Below are 26,942 nucleotides of genomic sequence, written 5' to 3'. Positions count from 1 at the left end.
GACGCTGAGGCTGCTGACGAAGCAGGCAGCTGTCACTTTGGGGGAGTGGGAGCTTGGGTCAGAATGAGGTCAGCCCTGGAAGGGTCTGTGCTCCTTCTATTACTGGTGGGGAAACTGAGTCTGGAAGGGACCAACTAGAGCCCTCTTGGCAAAGAGCTGCGCCTGCCTGCTAGCCAGAAGCCATCTCAGGTGGGGAAAGAAAGAGCAGGACAGAAAAGAACACATGAATGACCGAATCTATTCCTGATCTCTCATTCATTCCTGTGGCCAACTCTCTGCTGGCCTGGGAACCCGGCTGGGCCCAGCAAGCTAGGATCCTTTCTTCAGCTGGTGTGCTCCTTGCTGAGTTTTGGAGGGCAAGCCCCGGTCACCTAGAAATCCTCGGCCTGGGCACGGTTGACCTTCAGGATGGATCCTCCTTGTGCAGGCTGTCCTGTGCATAACAGATGTTTGGCAGCATCCTTGGCCTCTTTCCTCTGGATGCCAGCAGCAACTCCAGCCCTGACTAAGTGGTGACAACCACAAATGTCTCTAGATGTTACCGAACGTCCCCTGGGGAACAAACTCGCATCCGCTGAGAACTACTAGAGGAAGAAAGGAGAGGCATCCTAGGAAGAGTCCCCTTGACAAGGCTGGACACATTTGGGTACCTTGCACCAAGTGGGATGTCCTCCGAGGAATGGAGGTAGGTGAGGCTGTGTTCATACTCAGGGCCCTGATGAAAGGCTCCATATGCTCAGCTCAGGTTTCCAAAAATTATTCCGGAAGTTACTGTTCTGCTCCCCCGAGCCCTTTCAGTGGCTGCAGATTTCTCGCCTTATCCACCTGTATTGAGGCCTCAGCAATGCCCTGGGGTGGAACTTCTGCCCTGGGAGGCACTCTGGGCTCCGTTGTCTCTGCAGGGGCTGCGCTCACAGTCAGCAGGCTCATCGTCTCATTGAGAGCAGCACAGATCCTCCCAGGTCCTTTAGCGTCCCATTCCTGACTTGGTCAGTGAACAGAAAGCTGATTTACTCAAGAGACACATAGATGAGAGAAGGGAAGGGTGCACAAGCAGCTCATGGCATCCAGGCGTGAGGAAGCTAATGCACTCCTGCTCAACCTGCAGATTCTCTCTTCAAGGAGCACATCTGTTCGAAAGCCGCCTGTACCAAATGGATAAAGGAGACAGACTTGTTTTATTAATTTTTCTTGCAGTGTAATTGCTTTACAATGTTGTGTTAATTTTTGCTGTACAACAAAGTTAAACAGCTTTATGTATACATATATACTCTCCCTTTTGAACCTCCCTCCCATCCCCCTATCCCACCCATCTAGGTCATCACAGAGCATTGAGTAGAGTTCCCTGTGCTACACAGCATATTCCCACTAGCTATCTGTTTTACACATAGTAGTATACACACACACACACACACACACACATATATATATATGTCAATCCTAATCTGCCAATTCATTACACCCTCCCCTTCTTCCCATATTGTATATTATCTCACATATGTGGATGTGGAACCTAGAAAAATGGTACAGAAGAACATATTTGTAGGGCAGGAATAGAGACACAGATGTAGAGAATGGACATGAGACAGACATTTTTAAGCCTCAACAAAAGATTACCCCTTAGAGTTCTTTAATGGATGCCTGCCTGAACGCATGTAAAATGATGCTCACTCTACAAGGGACCAGCTTGCCCGTGATGTTTCCACGCAAAGTTATTGCTTAAAGCAACTTACCTCATGTTTATCTGTACCTAATTCCCAGCCCAAATACACTTGACTATTTTGGTGTAGACCACACTTGATCATTGCAAACAGCCACCAAATGCCTCTCCTCTCCTATTTACGGATAGAAGCAGCTGCTGTATTTGTATGCCCTGCTCCTTAGTATAAACACGACTCTGATTTCCTAACTTTCTTTGGGGAATTCCTCCTAGGCGCCCATGTTTATTTATGAAGCTGGTTTGGAAACACAGCAGGCATGACTAATTTCTGGGCTTTAGTGGACGTTTGCTGGGGAGAGCGGGATGAAGATCAAGCAAAAGGTGAGGCGGTGAGCCCCATCCCTGAAGTGTCAAGCCTGGCCCCACCTCCAGGAAAGGGGCAGATTTTCCTCTGCAAGGATCCCCAGATTGCCCATTCTTTACCTTCCTTTGACTACTTCATTTTGCTTTGGCTGCCAGGAGTCTCAGAAGTAAATCAGATCTTATTCTAGGCTCCTGAAGGGTTCTTCTTCCCAATTCTCTAAATGGCTCTGGAAATCTCTTTTTGGTTTTACTTTTGGCTACCTTATTATACGTTTGAATATTGTAAACTCCCTGGAATATTTGCAGGAAGTAGGTGGGGTGTAAGTCATAAGAAATAAACCCCAAATGCACCAAAGTTTTCCTTCCACCTCCATTAAAATGCCTCTGTGTCTCTTTTGCTGGAGGATTTCTCTGTATTCGATGATTGAAAAAAAAAAAAAAACCCACCAGCATTGTTGAGACTGGGTGAGTTGGAGCTGAAATGGACCACAGGTCTCAGAGAAAGGAAGGACTTAACATTCTTAACCATCCCAAGTCCTTTCATAATATTTACAACCTAAGGATGAGAACACCAACACCTAGAGAAAAAGGAAAAGGCATTTTCAGAGCCTGCATCTCCCAGCCCCTCCCAGCCTGATGCTCCTTGCATAACTGGCCTGCTGCATCCTTGAGGCTGATGAGGGCATGCCAGCCTGTCAACAGCAGCTTTTTCAGGCCAGCATCTGGTTTCAGAGGTGAGGCCCTACCAGTGGGAATGCCAGTGGGAAATCTGAGATTTCAGTGGCCCTGTTTGCTGTCTAGGTTCTGAGCTCAGGGGAGAGCCTCCGTAGTGGTACCCAGACAGATCATGTTGGTCTTGGGTAATGATCCACAGGGCAAGCTGGAAGACAAGAGGCCCATGCATTCAACTTAGCAGGAGGGAGCAGCAGCTTCTAAAGGTCAGGTGAGGTCAAGAGTCAAGACCAGAGAGGACAATCATGGCTTTTCTGGTTGAAACATCTGGCCTTACCTTCTGCGTGATGCTTGAATTTAATCCTGCAGCAGGGCTTCTCTGGTGCCTCAGTGGTAACAAATCCACCTGCCCAATACAGGAGGCACGGGTTCCATCCCTGATCCAGGAAGATCCCACATTCCACAGAACAACTAAAGCCCATGGGCCACAACTACTGAGCCTGTGCTCTAGAGCCCATGCTCTTCAACAAGAGAAGCCGCTGCAATGAGAAGCCCAAGCACCGCAACTAAAGAGTAGCCCCCACTTGCCACAACTAGAGAAGAGCCCATGCAGCAAAGAAGACCCAGCAGAGCCAAAAATGAATAAATAAAATAAAAAGCCCCTGCAGCAACTTGGCCATGTGTCTGTTCAGCCTCACCTTGAATTATCTCCAGAGATGAAGGATTCATTACCTACAAAGCTAGTGAGACAGGGAGGAAAAGACAGATGCTAAATGCCCTAACTCATGGGGTTTAAGCTCCCAGAAGTCAAAAAGATGTGATAAGGGAGTATAAAGGTGGTATAGAATTCTGAAATGGGGGCAGCTCCTTGACTGTCTTCTGGGAATCTTACAGATCACACAGGAACCGGCAAGACCCGGAAGGGGGCCCATAGGCAGGTGAATGGTCCCTCTGAAGAAGGTAGTCAGGGGTACTTGGTCACCTCTCTGCGGAGTCCACTGTGCAATGTCTGGCCTGCCTTGAGAGATGAGAATGGGATGCCAATGGCTGTAGCCCTGAAGATTCAAGACCGGCTGGAAAATAAGGCTGCTTTCTCTCATAAATATCTTCTCTGTGAGAGATGAATCTGAGTTAGGTTGGGCTCATTCCCATTGTGTAAATACTCCACCAGAGTCAGCCTCCAATTGGTTAAGCTGCCTATGCAGGGTCATTGAGTCGGGGTTGGGAGAGATTCTAACAGTCATCTTATAAGTTGCCCTCACCTCACAGGGGAAGAGCATTACCTGGTCTAAGTTGCTGCTCTGATTCTAGCCTGCCCTATAACTTCAGACCTCAGTTTCCTCATCTGTGTAATGGGGTGAAGAATAACTGTTTGCACGTGCCCCACAGGGGTTATCAGAAAGAACTGAGTAAAAGGGCTTTGCTCTTAGAGAACTCTTAGAAAAGAATCAGAGCGCTTTAAATCATCACCAATTATGATCTTCTGGGGCTAAAAAAGAGAAAATGCACATGCCTAGGACTGATACGACGAAATAGAGAGGCCTGGGTTTTGAATCCAAAACCCCAGGCTGGAGTTCCCATTTTGTAGGCTGTGTAACCTCAAGTCTCAGTTTCTCCACCTGTGAGATGTGGTCCAATTTTACACCCTGGCACCCCCTGGGGTGTGGTGAAACCCAGGGGTATTGAAAAAAACACATTCTTCCAGGAGCCCCACACAGAAGGAGATGGTGTATTACTGTGACAGAAATGACAAAAAAGAGGGCCGGCCCAGTCATCAAAGGGACAAATTATGCTCCAGAAAACTAATCTCTAATTATTCCTTTCAGTCCTAAGGAGACAGGAGCCCAGAAGAGAAGCCAGCAGCTCATCCTTCAAGTAACTATTTAAGCCCGAACCAGGAAGAGAAACAACTGTACATACACAGGCTAGAATTTGAATACCTAATTTGATGAGGCATATAAATTGGCAGTTATTCAAATGAGTACATTTACATATATAGGGTTTAAGGCTACATCATTCCTTAATATTTCTTCCATAGTGCAGAGTAAGGACTTTAACTCTTTCTCCCTCTTTTCAAGGGTTTTAGGAAGGGATTACAAAGGCAGCTGAATAGAGACCAGGCTGTGAGTGTGCCAGGATGTGGGTGTGGGGTGAGCATCCAGGAGTGCTGAGAGTCCTCCTCAGTCACTTTCCTGGGCATCTGATCACAGCTGTCCAGCTTGGTGGTGCCAGCCAGGGGCACCTCCCCTGCCTCTAAAGGGTGGCAGAGGCTCCAGGATGGCTTCCCTAGGTCCCAGTCGGGCAAACCCCTCAGTGTGACCCCCTGACCAGCACCATCAGCAGCACCTGGGAGCCTGTTAGAAATGCAGATCCCCAGTCCTGCCCCAACTCTATCTATACATCAGAAACTGTAGGGGTAGAGCCTACAATCTGTGTTTTAACAAGCCCTCCAGGAGATCCTGATGTCCACTCAAGTTGGAGAGCTGCTACCCTGGGACATTCCCACCTGGGGAGTCTGTGTCACTTATATTGAGTTTAAGATTGCAGGACTTGGGGGATTTCTTTCCCAAGGCCACTCCAGGTTCTCATCCAGTGCTCTTCAGGAATGGTTCTGACTTCTGGTGAAGGAGGAGGGAAGGTCCTGATTCCTTCCAGGAACAGAGGGAGATCCCATTCCTCCAGTGTGCAAGAGCCTGGCCATCAGCAGGCAGCAGGGGGCACCTCCAAGCCCCAGTGCCTGTGCCAACTTCCTCACCAGCATGGTTGCTTAACCCCAGGCTGGGCTGCTGTCTCAGATGGATGGAGGCAGCACAAGGTCACAGCTGAGGGACCCAGAAGTTACTGGAATATCTCAGCCCTCTCTGCTGGATCCAGGCTCTGGCTTATGCCCTCTATCACTCAACAAAGAGCTTCTGAAGCCCACCCTGGGCCAGGGGCTCAGCCAGATGGTGGGCACAGGGTGCAGCTGGCAGGCTAAGCCCCTCTCCACAGTGTGTGCACAGCAGGGGGGCGCCTGACGATGAGAGCAGGGATGCACACGGGGTGTTGGGACCTAGCGCCAGGAAAATTCCACCTGGTCCAGAGGTTAGGACGATTCCCTGAGGATGGTGGGAGGGAGAAGGGCAGTCAGCATAGACAGAGTGTGACACATAACCAGGCTACAAAGCCTCAGAAGCCAGTGAGTGTAGACGGGTAAGCGAAGAAGGAAGGCAATCGGCTTTATGTTCTGCAAAAGCTACACTGACTGTGGAGTGGAGCTTGGGTTGGAGACAAATAAGGTTGCAGGGAGATATCTCAGGGAGGGGCAATTGGGACAATCCAGAGAGAGAGGGCAGCAGCCTGCCCAGGAAGTGGCAACAGGGTGGAGCGACGTAATGCCTTTTGGGACTGGTTAGCAGTTGGAGTCACCTGGATATGGTGGTCCTTTGAATGGTGTGGTGGGAGGTGGAGGGTGGTAAGAGAGGGGCTTTCTCCCAAGTGTCTGGCTTGGGCATCTGGGAAGCCACATGAGAAAGCCCTGGGCTACGATCAGTTTGGGGATCCCAAATTTGTGCTCCAGGACCAGGGTCATGCCTAACAGCCTTCACAACTGGATTTGTGGATGTGGTTCTAGCTCTCAGTACAGGGATCTTGTTGGCATCCAACCTGGGGTGGATGTGCCAAGCAGGAAGGATGGGCTGTCTCCAGGGATGGAGAATGGAGTTAGTCAAGGAGGGGAGTGTCAGCCAGGAAAGCAGATTCAATGGGATAAGAAGGGATGCTTCTGGGTCTTGTGGGTAGATCCCAGAGAGGAAAGCATCTGGATACAGGTCAGAATAAAGGAGCTGGTACTGAGGTTCCCCAGCCTATACCTGAGGTAGAGTTGGTAGGCCCAGGTAGGCCAGAGTGAACCATTTGCTGACTGTTTAACATGGTCCATGAGTTCATCAGGGACCCAAGCTCCTTACAGCTCTCTGCTCCACCAGCCTGAAAGTGTGAGTCCATCTTATTCACAAAATGGCTGCTGTAGCTCCAGCCATTATGCCCATGTTCCAGACAGGAAGATCCTAGGAGAAAGGAAGAAAGAAAATCACCTGCCAGTCTAGTCAGCCCCATTTATGGGACTTTCCTGGAGGTCCACCCAATGATTTCTACTTTCAGCTCCTATAACCACTGGTAGCTGCAAAATAGTTTGGGATATGTACCTTTTTAGTTGGTTATATTGGCAACACCAAAATATAGGAATTCTATTATGAAAAGAGGAAAATGAATATTGGATAGGTAACTAGAAATTTCTATTGCTAAAGAAATATATAGGAGAAATTAACATCCTAATCCTTCCATTATTTTCCTTGAAAATTAAAAAAAAATTATACACATCAATAAATGAGGTCAAGAAAATGATAAGTGTCTTAGGTAGAAATCATTTAGTTGCAAGGAATAGAAAGCTACTTGAAGGCCTTGAGTAAAGCAGAGATTTTATTATAAGGATTCATGGGACTCTCCCAGGGCCAAGTACAGAAAGCTGGTGGGCCATTGAGGGAAACTGGCCCTAGAATTTCTCTTCCTTTCCCCCTTCTCAGGGTCCTCATCATCTCCTTTCTCCAATTCCCTCTGATTTTTCCATCTGCTTCAATTCTCTCTCTGTCTGATATTAGCCTTTCTCTTCTCTATGTACATAGCAGGAAATGGTCACCCTGAGTTACCAGTTCAAGTGCCAACAGGAACAACCCAAAGTCTCCATGACCCAATGCCAACATCCCTGAGATATCATGAGTCAGTCCAAGCTTGGGTCAGATGCCCACCCACTCTGATGGGCAGAAGCAGCCAGGGAAGGCCCCTTGGGGCAATCACCTGAAGCGCTCAGATGAGCAGTCAGGCATTTGGGTCATATGTCCCTACAAATACCCAAGGACAGCATTGCTCTCTTCTCACCATCCTTCATGCAATCCTAGCTTTCCATGCAGACATGTGGGGAAAGCTCCCTCCAGTCTGTATATGACCAGACTTCCCTGGTGTCTCAGTGGTAAAGAATCCACCTGCCAATGAAGAAGCCGTAGGAGGCTCAAGTTCCATCCCCGGGTCAGAGAGATCCCCTGGAGAAGGAAACGGCAACCCACTCCAGTATTCTTGCCTGGGAAATCCCATTGACAGGGGAGCCTGGCGGGCTACAGATCAAAGCGTTGCAAAGAGTCAGGCACAACTGAAGTGACTGAGCACCTAACACCTAGCACTAGTCTCTATATGAGGTGCCCTCTTTCCAGAAATGCTCTGAGGTTCAACGCCAGACAGCATAGAAACTCTCCTTGACGCTTGTTGCTATATTTATTTTCTTCTTCCAAAGGCTGGAAAGTCAAAGATGAGAAGAACTGAGCTTGGCCTCAGTGGGTCATCATCCGGAGAAGAACGACCAGCATGTAAACCCATGACTCCCAGGGAAATCACGTGGTGGGCTAGCCTACAGCATCACGTGCCCGGGTGGAGTCTCAACATGTTGAGCATTTGGAGAACTAAGAGCCTCCCTGACTTCTAGATGCATGAGATAGCAACAAGAGCAAAGGTGAGAGATGCTGCGTCTAGCCAAGAAGAATAGGCTAGAGCTGATAAAATTAAGAAAACTGGCCGAGACTGGGTAGGGGACTGCGGGGGTTGGGGGAGGGGAAGGTCCTAGCAAATGACATGACAAAATTTTAAAAGATCATTTGGACTCCAATTTCCCAACATCTGAGGGAGTTCCCTGATGGTTCAGTGGTTAAGACTATGTGCTCCCAATGCAGGGAGCTGGGGTTTGATCCCTGGTCAGGGAACTATATCCCATGTGCCACAGCTAAGTGTTTCCATGCCACAGCTAAGGATCCCATGGGCCACAACTAAGACTCAGCATAGCCAAAATAAATATTTAAAAAAATTTCCCAACATCTGAGAGTAAATAAGACATGATAGCCCCAGAGCCAAGAAGAGGCCTGAAGCCTCTAAAGACAGCTGAATAAACCACTCCAAGCTTAGAAAGGGAATTTCATCTCATTGAAGTACCACTATATGCTCTTTGCCCTTAGAAGGATTTCTTAAAATTGAATTTGCATAATAGGTAATATATGCAAGTCATTTCAAATTATTTACAAATAGAATGAATTTCTGGTTTATTTTTCCAAATCAAATTCTTTGCAAGAATTTCAATGAGTGGAGGCATATCTGTGTTCAGCTTTTTTTTTTAAGTTATTTTTCTTTATAGAAGGAAATTCTTCATCTATCTACTTTACCCTATGGAAGTACAGAGGACAACTTCATGACCAACACCAGCAGAAACCAGGCGGCAGGGTAAGAACTCCTAGCTTCCCATCTGCCACATGCATGATGGAAACATCGTGAAACCTTCCATGTCCCCTTCCACACACATTAAAATAGTAATACACAATGCTGGTGAAACTGTGGAAAAACACACATCCTTATCCAATTGGGTAGCCCCAGCATAAATTCCTCTGGAGAGAATGTTAACAATGCACACTGAGAACCATAAGAATGCTTTTTCTTTTCAAGTCTAGGAATTTATCCTAAGGAAATAATACCCCACCATCACAAAAGAAAAAAAAATGAGAAAATATCTATTATAAATAACTACATTTATTAGAATGGAATTTGGAAGCATGTGTTTTCTTTCTTTTTAATTGAGGCCAAGTAAGAGGCATTATTTCCTCTCCATGGTTGGAATCTACCAGGCCATAGAATTGGTATTAACTGATTGCCAACTGTGTGCCCAGTACTTTGCTTTCCTGAGCTCAGTGACGCCCCTCCCTGCACCTGTTAGGTGGGTAGCATTGTCCCCTTACAAACGAAGACTCCCTGTGCAAGTTACTGGGAGTGGCAGGATTGATTTCCAGCCCAGTGTTTTTCAAAGACCTGCAATCCACTCCTTTATTCTTGGAAACTCTGCCCTTGGCGTTGAGGCATCCCATCTGGGATTCCACTCAGTTTTGAAAGGAGAGAATATCATATCATTTGATATTTTACCAAAGCGTACTTTACAAAGAAAAAAAAAATCCCAAGTTCAAATGCACAGAGTTTTTCTTTTTCTTTCCCCCCTTCTTCTATTATGCACTTCATATTCTCTAAGAAGTTGGGACTCATTAATTACGGCGGTGGCAATTATAACCCACTTGTACTTCTGCAGAGCCCTTCTGAGGAGCTGAGAGTCCTTTATAAACACGAGCTCATTAGTTGTCCCAGCAGCCTGGCAGGTAGAAGGCAGCCACTGTCTTAAGCGGATGGGGCTCTGAAGCTGCCCAGACTGGCACTGCAGGTGCTCTGGTGCCAGGCGCCTGGGCTGCCTGGAGCCCTTTGCAGGGACAGTTATTTGCCTGAGACACCAAAGTCTAAAAGCTGCCTGGTCACTGGCTTTAGGGCATCTCGCTATCTTGGAGTTCCACAACAAAACCCCCTGGAGTTCCACAGCAAAACCTCCAGGCCCCTTTCATAGCGCAGGACTAGACACCCAAGTCTGTATGCTACAGCCTGGCCCCAGAGCCACGTGAGGTTTCCTGATCTCTACTCCTTCGCCTGTGCTGTGTGCTGTGCTTGCTATGCTTCCCTCCTCTTTTCTAAATTAGCCCACCCTTCAGCTGAGGTTCTGGAGAAGGAAATGGCAACCCACTCCAGTGTTCTTGCCTGGAGAATCCCAGGGACGGGGGAGCCTGGTGGGCTGCCGTCTATGGGGTCGCACAGAGTCGGACACGACTGAAGTGACTTAGCAGCAGCTGAGGTTCTGCTGGTTGTACAGCATCTCTCCCTCCCTGACCTCAACCAAACTGTACAGTCTGGGCCATTTGTTTTTCTGGTATCTCCAAGTAGCGTGGCATCTCTTCAATAGCTTTCTTGCATTGCCCATCCTTTTCTGAATCACTCTTTGGCAGCCCTTGAAAGCATACTCTGGGCTTCCTCTTGACTGAGAGCCTCTTGGGATATCTCTTCCCCATGGATCTGGGACTTTTGGTGCCTAGAACAGGCTTTGGTATACAGCAGGGGGTCATAAATGTTGACTGGGCAGATGGGGTCCTGAGTGGCTGTTGTCCAGGGAGCACCAACAGAGGAGATGAACATTACAGTCACCTCCCCTGCCTCCATCCACCCATTGGGCTAAAATCCTGAGCCAGAGAAGCACATGTGCTGCCTCCCAGGCACCTGCATCGCACAGCTCCACATTTTACTTAGGCTGCTCCTTACCTCTTCTGCCAGGCCTGCCTATACAACCAAAGCATGCTCATCCTTCCAACCTTTGCTCAAATGTCACCTCTGAATGAAATCTTCCCAAACTCATCCTTCCTCTATGAAAAGTCATCACCTTCCTCTCTGGGCCCCACAACATATTGCATAAGAAATGATCCACTGTGGCTCTGTCAATTCCTAGCTGTCTGACCTCGGACAGGTGCCCACCTCCCCAAGCCTCTGTGACCTTGTCCTTTGATGGATGCCATATGTGAACTGGATAAGTGTGTCATGAGAACCAAAGGGGAGAGCCCAGTGCCTGGTGCTTAGAATGTCATCACCGCTCAGATGTCTCTTTCGGCTGCTCTACAGAGGGTAGTGGTGCCCTCTATTTCATTGTTGGGAGTTGGTGACCCCCAAATTTCTTGTTTTTAAAAAGCTTATAAAGTGATGTACTTTGGGATCAGAGTTATATTTGGGAACCACAAGCCTAAACTAGACTCTCCTGTGAGATGGGGAACCAGGTTCCAGAAAGTGGAGGCAGAGCAAGGGTTGGAAAGAAACTTCCATACCATCAAATCAACAAAACATACCTGATGCTCAAATCCTACCAAGGTCTTGCTAAGCCCGATCACTCGTTTTTCTTTTTCTTTCTCTAGTTCTATTCAAATAAGGTCTGATGACATCCTCATTATAGAATAACCATCCCAAAGAAAGAATTTCCCTTGATGCCCATTCCGGCCCCTCCCCATGAGCACTGAGTTTTCTGTGTATCCTTCCAGAACTTTTTCTGGATGTTCCACTATTTTTTATTTCAAAGGTATATGAAAGACTTTATAAAAATTATGCTGTACAATGAATTTTATTCTCAAGTTAATATTAACCCTGACTTCTCGGTCTATATCGGGTGATGGGCGAAGTTACTGACTGGGGTGGGGATCCCAGGCAGTCACAGCCACAGCTGTTGCTACGCTGATGCTCTGTTTGGGAAGTGATGCGGAGTGTCTTGAGGACCAGGCACTGGGCATTAATCAAACACTAAACTCAGGTTCCCAAGGTTCCTGCCTGCATTTCTCCATCTCATTCATCAGGATGTCCTGAGAGTCCATGACAATTACTTTATGGAAATTTAGATCTATTACATTTATTGTGTTTTTGATAACCTTTCCAGTAACCTTATCAAAGAGTGCTGCTTTGACATAGGCTTGATTCAGCTATTCATTGTAAAGCCACCTTGAGCTCTGATGATCACCATGCCATTTTTCAATTACTAATAAATCATGGCTTTACTCACTCATGCTACAATCCCTCCCTGGATCAATAGTAGGCTAATGAATACATAACACTCCTATTACCGTTCAAGTTATCTCATCCCCATGGTTCTCCTAAGATCACCACTAGCTGTTTGATGATCTTCTTTGCTAGGAGCTCTCAGGATCCAGGGCATAGCTCACTGGCCTTGGGAGACTGGACTAGGTTCAGGGTCCTGACCTTCTCCCTCCATCACAGCTGCACCACCAGCTCAGGGAATTCTTTCCTTTCTAGTCTGAAGCTCACTTTTCTGGCCTGAGCAGAAATTAGCAGTAGAAAACATCCATTTCCTCTTCTTCCTCTGACATCAATATGAGGTATAGTGGGAAGGTCACAGACCTTGGGAATCTGATAGAGACCTTGTTCACATCCTAGCTCCACAAGTGGCCAGCTCTATGACTTGGAGCAAGTTGTTGAACCTTGATAATCCTTGTTCTCCAGTTCTGTAAAATGGGTAGAATTAGCTTAAAATTGGAAGTAATGTACTTATTCCATGAATGACAGTTACGATTACCATTATCATCCCAATTGACTTGAACAACCATCTCTTGAAGCCAAGAAGTAATACTTTTTTCCTAAGTTAAGCCACTTACCAAAGCAATTAGCCATCACTCCCATAAGTCCTCCCCCAGCATGGGTTGTGACTGATGGAGAACAGAGATGGAGTTCTGAACTTTTGTAATAAACACCAAGAGAAGAGCAAAGTAACTCAGGGCACTTTGGAGCTGAGGGTCATTCTCCTCCTGAGTCCTTTTATGGAAGCTTCTCTCCTGGTCCCTGGAGTGGGGAACACTGTGATTTGTCCAGCTTGCCTTGCTTTTCTGCCCTTAATGGAGAAGACCCTAGCCACAGCTTACTTCAAATCCTGCTATCATTCATCAGGACTTGATGAGATCTTTGCTATCACTACTTAGTCAAACTCCTTTCAGGTGAGGAAACTGAGGCTCAGAGATGGTGATTTAATTAAGGTTCTCAAAAAATTTACTTGTGGGGTTGAAGCTAGCACCCAGGAATTCTGAGGCACCATCTCTTTCTCTGGGTTCACTCACCTTTAACCCAGCTCCTCCTAGCTGACAGGGAGCTTTCTTTAATCCTGAAGGCTTAATGTAAACAAATCTCCATCACTTGCCCCTGCTCCTCCTTCTTCATGCCCCAAGGGATGTGCTGGGAGATTGGCCTATGCATCAAGAATCCTATCTCTGCTGTGTGATCTAGGGCAAGTCACTGTCCCTCTCTGGGCCTCTGTTCTCAATGAAGAAGATACCCGTTCTCCAAAGTCACTTCTATGCTGATAGCCTCAGATTTGGAGCAGGTGAGGTCCACCGCCAGGTTTGAATGATCCCCACACTCACCCAAGCCCACTGTGACATGTGAACATTCCTTTCCAGTTTGTATGCAGGTTTCAGATCCCAGTCACTGAACTCAGTGGATGTGGGGTAGCTGTGGGGATCCATTAATGCCACGATGTGCATACAGTGAGCTTATGTTGCAGTCAACTAACCAAATTGTCTGCAATGCAGAGTTTTGTAGGAAAGACCCCAGTCTTCCTAGGGATCCCTGAGTGCATTGCCCAATTCCCCTTAAAACCGCCTGGGCTCCTTTGGGGGACCCTCAGAAAGGCCATTCAAGAACTGGAGCTTCCTTGGCATGATCAGCATCTGGTCATTAGCTGTTAAGAGCCAATTCTGGAAGATGGCCCCAGCCTCTATGCGCACACAAACCTCCTTGGGTATCTTCCCCCACAACCCCACTTCTCCTCTTTCCTGATTAGCATTTGGAAAGTAACAGAAGCAGCTCCTACTGGGGCCCAAGTGACTCCCTGCCCAGGAAACCATATCCTGCCAGCACCTCCCATGCTCCCCTGGGGCCACACCTGCAGAAGGATGATAAGGGAATCGGATTCTCCAGCAACACCAGAGGCACAGTCCAAAGATCCAGAATATTTAGCTGTGTTTACCCGCAATAATCAGCTTCTCAAAGACATGTCGCTGGGCAGCTCTTGCTACATTGATTATGCCGCCTCATATTTTTGGCCCCCAGGGGCAAACAGCTCTGATTAATATTTCACAACACAAGGGTTTTTTTTTTTTTTCATATTCCTTTCTTCATGTTGTTGCTTTTCTCTTTTTTTATTTTTTTTCTTCCTCCTGAGCCCCTGAGAGCTTGATAGAGAGACACGGAATATTTTACCGTCTCTTGTGTCTGCCTGCTCCAGTAATCAGCGGACTCAATCACGCTTGCAGTGTTTTTATGAATTAATAACAGGCACTTTGGAGGGCTGGCGGGGGAGGCAGGAAATGCAATCTATGGAAGCTTAATGAGCGCCGTGGGGAACAGCTACCTCACCGCCTCCAGCCCTGCCACGCCATGCTCTAAATCATCCTTCCTGAGATTACCCCCTTCCAGAGCAGCCTCGACAGCTTGTGTGGGGCTTCCGAGTGCCCCTTGGTCCCTGCCAAGTCCTCTCAGGAAGAGGGGTCTGGGAGAGGCAGCCATAGCACATCTCCATTTTAATTTGAAAAAAGAAGGGAGAGCGGGGATCTGGCTTGGCTGGAGAAAGCATCCTGCCCTTGCAGACTGTTTGCATTAGTTGTTCTTCGACAAATTGGGTAGCCAGGGGTGAGGGTAGGGTGTGAGGATGGGCAGATGGCCCAGGCTGGCCCCCATAATGGATCCACAGCCCAGACCAGGGTCTTTGCAGAAGTTCTTCTTGCTGGTCTAGAAATTTGATCTTATTACAGCTGTGCAGTGTGTGCTCAGTCATGTCCAACTCTTTGTGGCCCCATGAACTGGAGCCTGCCAGGCTCCTCTAACCATGGAATTTCCCAGGCAAGAATACAGGACTGGGGTGCCATTTCCTTCTCCAGGGGATCTGTCTCACCCAGGATTTGAAATTGGCAGGCTCATTCTTTACCATTAGCACCACCCGGGAAGCCCCTTTATTAGGGCTATCCTTGACTAGATTCTAAAGGACTGACTGATGCCGCCGGAAATCCCAAGGACTTAAGCTGTATGTTGTGACATATCACTTAAAAGTTCAATTCCACTCCATCATGGTCTGATGTGTGGTCCCACTGTGAATGATCACACCACACGACATTCACCACTTGAACTTACTACCTTCAAGCCCTGTTCACAAGACCCATTCACTGACCCTGAGCTTGGATGGTAGGGCAAAGTCAATGGCTACAGAAGTTTCTAAATATTTACTCTTGATGACCTTGTATTCTGGTAACAATTCACACACAAGCTCTGATCCTCATCCCACACTCAGAGCGGTGCTGATCCAAACTTGAATGCCACAATCTTCATTTGCAAAGGGAAATACAATCACCAAGTAAACCAGGACCATGCGGCCAGGCTCAGAGCCGCCTTTACCAGAAGAAAAATGGGTCAGTTCAGTTCAGTCGCTCAGTCATGTCCGACTATTTGCAACCCCATGAATCACAGCACGCCAGGCCTCCCTGTCCATCACCAACTCCCAGAGTTCACCCAGACTCATGTCCATCGAGTCAGTGATGCCATCCAGCCATCTCATTCTCTGTCATCCCCTTCTCCTCTTGCCCCCAATCCCTCCCAGCATCAGAGTCTTTTCCAATGAGTCAACTCTTTGCATGAGGTGGCCAAAGTACTGGAGCTTCAGCTTTAGCATCATTCCTTCCAAAGAAATCCCAGGGCTGATCTCCTTCAGAATGGACTGGTTGGATCTCCTTGCAGTCCAAGGGACTCTCAAGAGTCTTCTCCAACACCACAGTTCAAAAGCATCAATTCTTTGGCGCTCAGCCTTCTTCACAGTCCAACTCTCACATCCATACATGACCACAGGAAAAACCATAGCCTTGACTAGACAGACCTTTGTTGGCAAAGTAATGTCTCTGCTTTTGAATATGCTATCTAGGTTGGTCACAACTTTCCTTCCAAGGAGTAAGCGTCTTTTAATTTCATGGCTGGAATCACCATCTGCAGTGATTTTGGAGCCCAAGAAAATAAAGCCTGACACTGTTTCCACTGTTTCCCCATCTATTTCCCATGAACTGATGGGACCAGATGCCATGATCTTCGTTTTCTGAATGTTGAGCTTTAAGCCAACTTTTTCACTCTCCACTTTCACTTTCATCAAGAGGCTTTTTAGTTCCTCTTCACTTTCTACCATAAGGGTGGTGTCATCTGCATATCTGAGATTATTTCTCCCAGCAATCTTGATTCCAGCTTGTGCTTCTTCTAGCCCAGCATTTCTCATGATGTACTCTGCATATAAGTTAAATTGTAATCAGAAGGTTGTATGGGAAACACTTGTATTGATCTTTCTTTCTTTTCTCTTTCTCCTTTCCTTTCCTTTAAAGCAATTTATTTTTAGCTGTGCTGGGTCTTCGTTGCTGCACAAGGGCTTTCTCTAGTTGCGGTGCATGGACTTCTCATTGTGGTGACTTCTCTAATTGTGGAGCACAGGCTTTAGAGCGCAGCTTTCAATAGTTGCAGCACGTGGGCTTAGCTGCCGCATGGCATGTGGGATTTTCCCAGACCAGGGATCGAACCTGTGTTCTCTGCATTGGCAGGTGGGATTCTCAACCATTGGACCACCAGGGAAGCCCTCTCCTTTCCTTTTTATCTTGGCAAATGCCATCTACACAAAAATAGAGAGGATAGTATGATGAGCCCTCATGCGCCCATCACTTTGCTCCAAAAGTCAAGTATTTGCAGCTGCACCTTCCCTGTAAGGGCAGGTCTCCCCTCATCAGGTACCATGTGTCCAGGATGCTGGGAGACCAATGTCTCAAGCAGTGGGGGGAACAAAGGAGCATTTAGCCCCCCTCTTCAGAGGTACCATGAAGCTCACTCCCTTCTGGTGGCCCAGGCTTCCCCCTGGCATTAGCCTTACCCCAGTCATTCTATTTGCAGAAAGTACCAGCCATGCAGGTGGAAGAGGTCCTTCAAGTACACACCTACAGATAATCAGCTGGGCTCCCATTGTCATAGATGACTGGAATCACTGTCTTCATTTGGAGTCTTCCTTATTCATCCTTGAGTGGTAACTTCCACTGTCTGGGAAAACAAGCAAGCCAGAGTCTGGGAGCACTGTCCACTTCTCCTGGGCCTCGGAGCTGCCTGTTGTGAGACCTGCACGCCCATCTCTCCACAGGCAGCTGTTACAAGTAGTGGGAAAGCTCTCAGAACTCTTGGTCCATGCCTGGTTAGCACCGCGGAGCTCCAAACAGAGAACACCTGCGTCTTCCCTCGGGGGCTCATCATCCAGCTAAAATGCCCAGGATTGCAGGGGAGTAAGCACTGATCACCTGGTGAGTTGATACATCACCCTTCCTCTGGGAACCAGCTCCGGGAGAGGAAACACAGAGACAGGGATTCGATGAGGAGGAGGAGGAAGAGGGCAAGGGAGACGCAGGGAGAGAGGAAGAGGGGATGATTGACATAGATAGAAATATATGTATATAGATACACACCACTCAACATGCACGGGCGGGTTAGAGCCCAGAGGCTTAAGAAAGCCTGAGCTTGGGAGAGGTGACAGAGCTCGGGTTGGGGAGAGTGGGGCAAGGGGTGAGGGTGGGCAGAGATTTAGTTCTCACGGGACTGCCAGGTGGGAGGGTGGAGCTCGGCAAGGTCTCCACACCCATCCTCCGCGTACGTCTTAGCAGTTCTTAAGAGCACAGCTCACTAACCAAGTCCACGTGAAACTGTAGATTCGAAGTAACAAACAGCATCCTCGTGTCTCAGTCACTCTCCTCTCCCAGTGGAGAGGAGTTCTTGGGAGAGTTGGACTTGCTGTTAGTTACTTTTGGTATTAGTATACTTGTACTCCAAATGTGGACCTCAGACTAGCAGCATCAGCATCACCTGAGCGCTTGTGAGAAGCGTCAGTAGATCCTCGCGCCCCTGTCAAGGCCCCCTAGATCAGAATCGGCATTCTAGCTCCATCCCCAGGTCATTTGTGGGCACAGTCAAGGGTAAGAAGCCCCTAGTCTGTCACACTCTTGGGAACCCCTTCCTGGAACACCAACTTCTCTTTATCACCGCCCCACCCTGCCTCAGCCGGTTTGCGGCCAGCCTGGACAAGGCCATCTCTTTGGCCGGGCTCTCAGGGACCCAGAGATAATGGCTTCCTATTAATGCCTCCCAAATGCATTTTAGTGAAAATGTCTAAAAGATCTAAAAGCCTTTAACATCCCAGAGAATGCATTTCTAATGATCCAATTTCAAGCCCCTTGACAAGCCTTGACAAAAGATATTTCAAGATAGGCAAGGAGGCCTTCCTGACATTGTTTAAATGCTGCTGTGATAATAACTGGCATTTGTGTGCCATCTTAATTTTACATGTGTTTATTCCATTACTACGTTAACGCTTCTGACACCTGAGATAAGCAAGGCAGCTTTCAGGATCCTTTTTTATGGTGAGAAAACTAAAGTTCAGAGAGGTTAAGAGACTTGCCTGTGGCCACTCAGCTGCAGAGAAGCAGAGGGAAGCGTGGGCCCCCAAGTCACCTCCCCTACCCGAGGTTCTTCTGGATAGCACCACGAAGTATAGGACAATCCTATCAGAAAGAGCTATGTGTGAACTACGGTTTACTGACTTTTTTCACTAGAATTCCTTCTTGAAAGACAGGAGTCAAATGTCCAGTTCAGCAGAACTCCTTCCCTTAGATCAGGGGTCCCCAACCTCTGGCATGTAGCCTGATGATCTGAGGTGGAATTGAGGTAATAGTAACAGAAATAAAGTGCACGATGAATGTAATGTTCTTGAATCATCCCGAAACCATCCCCCTCCCATGGTCTGTGCAAAAATTGCTTTCCAAGAAACTAGCCCCTAGTGCCAAAAAGATTGGTGACCACTGCCTCAGATCCTCAGCCCTAAACTAGCAGGTGGGCAACATGGATCCAGCCCCTGCCTTTGGGAGCTCGCACGTTAGGACTTCATTTAAAAAAAATAAAAAAACCCTTTGATGGAGCAGAAATGTGTTCTCAAATCATGGCATCATTCCCCCACCGCTCAAAAAACACAATATTTTTTTTTCCAAAAGGAAACAGAAATCTCTCTCACCTTAAAAAGGAGTAAAAAGAAGATTAATGTTTGAAAATATGATTTGGAGGATCACTTTCAAGCTATCACCCACAGAAATTTTGTGTGGCTAAAGAAGAGATTGATAAAACAATGTAACCCTACAGATAATAAATTCTTGAATGACAGAAGAAAATTCCAGTGGTGCAATTTTCCTTCCTTTCAAATGTGCTGGGAAGTGCATCTGGGGGCAGGCGTCTTTGTGGAACCCGTGAAACCACAGAGCATAGACAGCATGCTCTGTCACTCAGCCTGAGGTTTGACCTCTGCCCAGTGAACCTCAAAGTTCAGTCCTGAAACGAGAGCCCTTCCCATTACATTGAGCCCAAGGACCCTCTGAGGGAGGGGAAGTTGGCAGGTGCACCCTGGGCTTCTGTGTGAATAAACACAAAATGTGTACAAACTTCAAAAACAAAACAATTCAGCTCCCTGTTCCAGTTCCCCCTCCCCCCATGCCTAGTCAACAGATGTTTCCCATGATGCCTCTGGCCACGTGTGGCTTGCAGGGACACGGGCCCCCAGAGCAATGGGTCAGCTCCTTTATGGCTCAGCTGAAGGGCTCCTGGTGTCAAATCTAACTTCTCCAAAACATGAAACCTCTTTTGTTTTTTTTCAGCAACATATTTAAATAAGCTTTTCTCAAGTTGGTTGTAAGGTGGTTTCACTTCCCTCTGCTCTTCTAATCAAAATTTACCTCTGCTGTGTCCCATTTCCTCTGAGCCTTCCAGATGATTTAAAGCTAAATTTTGCAAACCACTTTGCATTCTGGAGGATTTAACCAATATCGGTATAATATTTTACTCCTCCCCAAGGAAACACACTTTTCTAAACACATCACTGTCACAGTCTAGTATTTTACCAATTGTGTCTACAGACCCCTATTAAGGGCTTGGTGAACTTATTTCCCTAGTCTGTGGGGCTGGGAAATCCTAAAGGCTACAACTGATGCCCCCACAGCACATCTTGGATCATTAGCACATTAAAGGCTCTGAGAAGTCCTGCAAGATAGAAAAGTCTGTTTGTTTCAATCAGCATTTCCCAAACTTCTTTGGGCACAGAGCCCTTTCACCCTTTACACATCCTAAGAATCTCAAGCTCCACCACCTTCAGGAAATTTCATCAAAACCCAATGGCTGACTCTCCCCAGAAGAATTTCAGGTCTCCAAATGGGTGAAGCAAGACCTCCTCAGTCCCTCGTTGACCTGAGCCCATGCCATTCCCTTCAGACTTTCTTCAGGGTCTGTTGCCTTTGTTCTGGAGAGACTCCAAAGCACCTTTCTGCTTTCAGCTGGCTGTTTGATGGTGGTCCAGTGACGCAGCCTCTCTGGTACTCTCCTGTGAAATGGGAGGACAATGCCTGTCTGTTGTATCTCATGGGGCTCAGACACAAGTCATGCTTCTGGAACACCCCAATACACATCACCCTGGATTCCACAGGGTCCCCAATTAGCTGTGTTTCTCAACCACTAAACAGTGAGGGATAGAGCGGGCCTTTCCACAGATTGGCTACTCCAACTCCCCAAACTCAGGATGACATTTATGTGCCCTGGTCTCTCCTACAGAGGCCAGTCTTAGAGCTATAACACTGCCTGCAATCCCAGATTTTGGCCACAGGCTGGCAATTGTGCCTTGCACTTGGTCTGGGAGGGGGACTGGGCCGGGCTGTGGGAGAGCGGGTGGCGCATGCTCTCTGCGGTCTTCCACCAGCTTCTGCACAGTCATCCCACCTGTCCCTGGCTGTGTCCTCCCCCTGAGTCACACCTGTTGGCAATCTGCACTGACATGTGTCGTGCCTGTGTGCACGAAAGCCTGGCTGGAGAGATCCTGGGGGATTTATTTTTGTCGCATACATACATACCTTGTGTGCAGTCAGCCGGGGGTGGTGTTTATGTCTCAGTTCTCTTTTGCAAAGGGGATAAAACACAGTGGAGCTATAAATGTGTACATTTTGAACAGCCGCCCTCATGCACTGTGTATGTAACTCGGTTGCAAGAAATTTAAACATAAACTTGAGTTTTGCTGAGATGGGATGGAGGAAAATTTGGCCATTGGCATCTCAAAACTATTTTTCTGCACCCAGTGCCAAAATCAGGCATTAAAATGCAACACTTCCGCCCCCAGGAAAAAAACAGAAAAAACACATACACATATATACAACCTAATTTTCTCTGGGGAAAAGGTTGCTGTTGTTGATATGACATGTTTTTGTAGCACAAATGTTGGCTCTTCAGCTCATTTTGCTCTTTTATAGACGCTCAAAATGGGAAACATCTGAGCACACAGGCACCAGACGCCCAGAGCACTTGCCCCTGGCCCTGCTGTGTGGTTTCCTTACAGGAGAATCTGCTCCAGATTCCAAGGCAAGCTCTCCAGCAGTGGAGACTGTTCGGGAGGGTTTATTAATGGGCACAGAAGGGGAAGGATCTCATGCTCACATAGGGTCTGAGAGCGGGCAGTCAGGAAAAACTGTAAAAGGTGGAGGTATGAATGGGACAGAGGAGGGGGAGGTGACAGGGACAGTGGAGGTGAAGGAACATGACTGTTACATGGGCAGTGGAGAAATCAACAAAGCTAAGGTCAAGTATGTAGGGACTGAGAACCGTCTTTGTGTACAGGAAAGGGATTTGGTATGGATCAGGCAAGCAGGCTTCGGACACAGATGGGCCTGCATTTGAACTCTGACCTAAGAAAGGTTCTCCCTGGGGAGCTGCCTCCTTTCTCCTGGGAGCCTGTGAAGATGCTGAGGCAGCAGTCTAGGCCTGAGTCCAGGCAATCTCCTACTGGTAGCCCCTATGCCTTGTTCCTAGTGTTCTCTGCTACTGTTTTGGCTTCTTTCCTCCTTCATAAATAGCTCAAATGCCCTGGTACTCCTTGCTGTCCCAGTCCCTCCATTCACATTCGCCCTTGGGACAGGCTCTGTCTTCTCCACCTTCCTGGCTACCCACGTATAATAAACACTGTTAGGCCCAGGACCCTAACGAGGCACAGTGGGGAAACAGGGCAGGGTCAGCCTTGGTCCTCAAGCTGAAGGAGTTGCTCCAGGGGAAGGGGCAGGGAGGCACAAACCCGCAAAGCTGCAGCCCAGCGGCCTATGGACCCTCTGTCCAAGCTTGCATTTCTATCATCACAGATGTGGCTGGCTCTCCTGCCCGCCTTCATGAAACAGCACAGTCACTCTCTGGGAAGTCTGCACTGCCAAGTCCTTCCGAGGAGGCCCAGGGCAGTTTCCCATGTGCCTCTAAACCAGGATGGCAGGTCCTCTGTACAGTGAATGGACCCACTCCTTGTGGGTTCTGTGGATCTGCCAAGTACCATGGCCTTTGTCTTCAGTCGTTGCCAATTCCTACCCAAGCTGGCAGTCAGTTCCCTTGCGGTCCCTTGCTATTGTTCCATCTACCATGGCTGAGACCTGGGAAGTTCAGAAGCCCAGGCTGCTTTTATGGTGTGAAGAAGCACTTCATTTTTCATTACAGCCTGGTCCAAAAGCCCAAAGCGTGACTGCCTGCACCCAGAGTCTCATGCAGCTTAGCAAAGCTGCTTCACCTGCAACCACCATGCCTCAGGTGTGAATTCTTGAGGGGCTGGGCCCAGCTGGCAGGTGGAGGGTTTATTCTTTTACAAGGGTGTCTTCCAGAAGCTTCTGAACTGACCAACCAACAGCAACACCTGCCAGTCATAAGGCTGGCCTTCTGTGTTGCTCCTGGGTGCCCAGTGTTCAGTAGGTTCTCCAGAATGGTGTGTCAAACGGGCCATGGAGCATCACTGTCAGATCTGGGGGTGGGTGTGGGTAGGGGAAACATGTTACTTATTTTTTTTTTTAATTTTATTTTATTTTTAAACTTTACATAATTGTATTAGTTTTGCCAAATATCAAAATGAATCCGCCATAGGTTAAAAAGGTTATTCTCTTAAATTCTGTCAACTTTTATCATATACGTTTTTTTAAAGTTTGGAAGCTACTAAAAAGTAGGGGAAAAATTTAGACTTAACCCACTTAGAACCCCATTGCCCAAAGGCAACAATTTTGAGTATTTTTCTGTATTTCCTTTTAGCGCTTGAGGACCAGTTTTTCATGAAGATCCTTCTTCAGGGGCATCAGGCTTGTGTTGTGAGCCCGGCAGATACACCAGAGGGACACAGGAGGAAAAGCCTGAACAGGAATCCAACAGGGTATGGAGAGGAAGGAAGGGTTGGGGCCACATCGCCTCCCTCTAGTCCTCAGAGACCAAGTGAGTGAGTTTTCTGGAGGAACAGAGGTCAAGTGGGAGATGGGAGGCTCTCAAAGCACCAAAGCCAGCGTGCAGGATTCGGGTTGTGGAAGAACTGCGTGGTAGCCTCCCGGGTGGGGTCCAGGAGCAGGCGGGGAGGCACGTGTGGGCAGCGACTGCACGTCCCTGCCCCATGAGAGTAGGTCAGCCTGCCAGGAGCATGGCGAACTGCTCAGACAGTCTGGAAACTAATGGCAGATGCCTCCTATTAAGTGTTTGCTCACCTGTCTTTCTCTCCTTTTACCCCCTCGCTCTCTCTGTGAAGACCCAGTCACTCAGCCCCCGAGGGTCTCCCTGAAGACTAGAGGGTCTGTGTGATCACCCAGAGTGCCCACCTCCCATGGAGGAGCCTATCAGAACTCGAGACCAGCTCCCTGACCATGTCTGTGACCCCAAAGAAGAAACTCGCTAAAGCTTGGCCTGCATAGGGCGGTTTGAGGGAGATCAAGTGTCCCCTTCCTGCCTGAGGCCCCCATGCCTGTACAGCTGCTGCCAACCAAGTGCTTTAAGGGGCAGTGAGATGATCTGAGAGCCCAGGGGGCAGTCAGGACACAGGGTCCTTGTTAGGGTCTGTTTTTGACCCTCTGAATTATGACCTGAAGACATTCTTTCACATCTGGGTTTGCTTTTCCCCTTTGGTTAAAAAAAAAAAAAAAAAAAGGAAGATGGGTATGAGGCAAACCAGAAAAGCCAACTCAAAAGACGTAGTCCGGTAGTCAAAGGCGATCCTGCAGAATCCCAGTGGGTCAAGGCCCCTTTGGCGTGAGCATTATCCCCTCTCCCACCCTCTTTGGGTCTGTTGAGCCACTGGGAGCATCTGTTCTCAGACTTGAGTGTGGATGAGTGTATCAGACCCTGCCTCAGAGCCAAGGAGCCTGGAGGAAGGGAAACTGTGCTCAGAACCAGCTAAACTCAGGAACAGGAAAAGGAGATGGGGAAAGTGGGATGGGGTGCCTCAGCCCCAGGGAAAGAAACCCGCCCAGGCCCAGGGCTTTGCACCAGATAGGCAGCTTCAGCATTGCATTTGATCTTCAAAACAATCCTGCAAAGTATTATTATTCCCATTTTGCCTTGGAGCCCTTCCAAGGCTCAGAGAGGGAAAGTGACTCACCAGAGGCCACAAAGCAGGAGGAGCCAGCTCTCAGAATTGATTGCCTGACTCCAAACTCCAGGTTTCTTCCAAATCTCTGCACTGTGGGAGCCCAGGGGCGGGCGGGGGATGCTCAGGCCCCTAGGTGTGCACATGACCCCCACCCTCTCACACCCTCTCAAGTTAGCCGCATGGTGACCCCATAGCTGTCACCAGGAGCTAAAACTGACCTGAAACTGCCATTTGTGGAAGGGCTTTGGGGAATCTCTGGGCAGAGGAGTCATTTTCCTTTCTGCAGAGGCTGCCTTCAGTGGGGCAAAACAAAAAAAAAAAACAGAAAATCAGGCTGCTGGCTAATGAGAGCCAGATACAGTGTCCTGGGAGCTGGATGGGGCAGACCAGTCTCCCATCCACAGGGAGCAACTGAGGCTCGGGACCCCTCACCCAGACTTTGTGTCTGGACTTCAGAGCCCGCCCCTGAACACCCAACCCCTACCACACCCTCCCCTGGCTCCCATAACATTCTTCAACACCCCTTTAAAAATTAAGGGTGAGGCAGAGGTGGGGGCAGCTCCTGAAGCAGATAAGAGGTAATTGCCTGCCTCTGACTCCTCTTGATGTGAAAATGGGACTGGAATGACTCACTCTGGTTGAAAGGTTAGTTGAAGGTTATTACAGGAAAATTGTTATTCATACATTTTTTCTGTGCGGCCGGATAGCCTAAAAGATTAAATTCACAGAGTGCATAATGACCCATCAGGGCGGACAATGGTAGGGGCGTCCCCGGGGAGGGGAGATAACGGAACAGAGACTTCTCTGAATAATTCATGCTCCAGCAGACGCGGCACTAACAGATTACACGAGGGTTTTCATTAGGAAGGAGAGGAGAGAAAGGCGCTTTGAAAGCAGCTGGGTGTGTTGCTCAGTGTGACGGGCAGTGCCAGCCCAGTTTGCTGTGGCTTCAATCAATGCCAGTCCCCACACCTCGGGGACCCTGGGCAGGAGGTGGGGCCAAGTAAGGTGAGGAGCATCATTGTTCTCACAAGGCAGACGGGTGACAGACACCCTACTCCTGAGTGGGTCTGCGTTACCTGGCCTCATTGCAAGCCCTGGAGCTCCCGAGAGGCCGAGGCCAGGTTCATCTTGTGGGGCTCTGGATGCATTTAAAGTGGAGATGGGTATGGTGATGTGACAGACGTCTCCCGCCATCCCATCCATACCTCTGAGCATAACCTCATCTGCAGATGGAGCCAAAAGTTAGAACTAGAGGCTTTGGGGGAATGAGGGGGTTGGGTCAGAACGTCATCCCTCGGGGAAGCTCCGAGTCCTGGATGTGACCCTGACTGCGGGTGCAGCCTGGGCCTAGACCCTTTCTCAGACCGATCAGAAGATAAAATGCCAGAGCTGCCAGTGGCAGAGCTTTTCCACCCTGGTGCAGCTGCTGTCTCCGCAGCGAACCAGAGCTGCAGACCCCCTTCCTGGGCAGCCCCCAGGCCCTCAGGCAGTGTACTTGGCTTCCCCAGCCTCCAATTCCAATGAGCCCCAGGGAAAGTCATGCAGGTAAATTGTGATCTTTTTTTTTTTTTTTTTGGCCACACCCTGCAGCCGGTGGGATCTTAGTTCCCTGACCAGGGATAGAAACCAAGTCCCCTGCAATGGAAGGGAGAAGGCAATGGCACCCCACTCCAGTACTCTTGCCTGGAAAATCCCATGGGCAGAGGAGCCTGGTGGGCTGCAGTCCATGGGGTTGCGAAGAGTGAGTGAGTCACGACTGAGTGACTTCACTTTCACTTTTCACTTTCATGCATTGGAGAAGGAAATGGCAGCCCACTCCAGTGTTCTTGCCTGGAGAATCCCAAGGACGGGGAGCCTGGTGGGCTGCCATCTATGCGGTTGCACAGAGTCAGACACAACTGAAGCGACTTAGCAGCAGCAGCAATGGAAGTGTGGAGTCCCAACCACTGGACAGCCAATACCTTTTAAAAGCAGATGGATCCCATTCTCTCTGCCACATGAAGGCTCACATGGGAAGAACTGTGAAACAACTCAGGTGCCGGGGAAGGGGTGGGGCTGGGCCGAGAGGCCATGCTCACCTCTGCAGAGCTGGCTTTGCACTGTCCACTGGTCTATCCTGCCCGGGGCCAGGGATCCACTCCACGTGGGGGGCCAGGAGCCTGGGACACAGCATTCTGAGGCTTATCTCACCAGACCCCCAGACGCAGGGCAGAGAGGGTCAGGCCACTATCACCTGGGGACCCAACCAGACTCTGTGTCCCCAAACGCTCACCTGATGTCACACATGCTTTGATTCTGGTGCTCAGTGTCCTT

At 48.6% G+C, this 26,942-nt stretch overlaps 4 long non-coding RNA genes across 5 annotated transcripts; 2 read left to right on the top strand and 2 right to left on the bottom strand.

Annotated features, from left to right (window-relative positions):
* Window positions 1–4,002: 4,002 nt before the first annotated feature.
* Window positions 4,003–15,686, bottom strand: LOC123328191. Of its 2 annotated transcripts, XR_006542975.2 has the most exons (4): window positions 12,778–15,686; window positions 12,524–12,627; window positions 10,892–11,009; window positions 4,003–6,741 (listed from the first exon to the last, which is right to left on the bottom strand). It is a non-coding gene; the product is annotated as an uncharacterized LOC123328191 (long non-coding RNA). The 2 variants fall into 2 exon arrangements; XR_006542976.2 differs by lacking the exon at window positions 12,524–12,627.
* Window positions 15,687–16,677: 991 nt separating this feature from the next.
* LOC123328190 lies at window positions 16,678–19,644 on the top strand. Its single transcript, XR_006542974.2, has 2 exons — window positions 16,678–17,481; window positions 19,219–19,644. It is a non-coding gene; the product is annotated as an uncharacterized LOC123328190 (long non-coding RNA).
* Window positions 19,645–19,903: 259 nt separating this feature from the next.
* LOC123328188 lies at window positions 19,904–21,568 on the bottom strand. Its single transcript, XR_006542972.2, has 2 exons — window positions 21,115–21,568; window positions 19,904–20,591 (listed from the first exon to the last, which is right to left on the bottom strand). It is a non-coding gene; the product is annotated as an uncharacterized LOC123328188 (long non-coding RNA).
* Window positions 21,569–22,891: 1,323 nt separating this feature from the next.
* LOC123328189 lies at window positions 22,892–23,918 on the top strand. Its single transcript, XR_006639749.1, has 3 exons — window positions 22,892–22,991; window positions 23,309–23,485; window positions 23,790–23,918. It is a non-coding gene; the product is annotated as an uncharacterized LOC123328189 (long non-coding RNA).
* Window positions 23,919–26,942: the final 3,024 nt, after the last annotated feature.

Source organism: Bubalus bubalis, chromosome 11 (assembly GCF_019923935.1).
Source record: "Bubalus bubalis isolate 160015118507 breed Murrah chromosome 11, NDDB_SH_1, whole genome shotgun sequence".
Lineage (NCBI taxonomy): Eukaryota > Metazoa > Chordata > Mammalia > Artiodactyla > Bovidae > Bubalus > Bubalus bubalis.
Note: the sequence above shows the minus strand (reverse complement) of the source record. Positions and strands in the feature narration are given on the sequence as shown.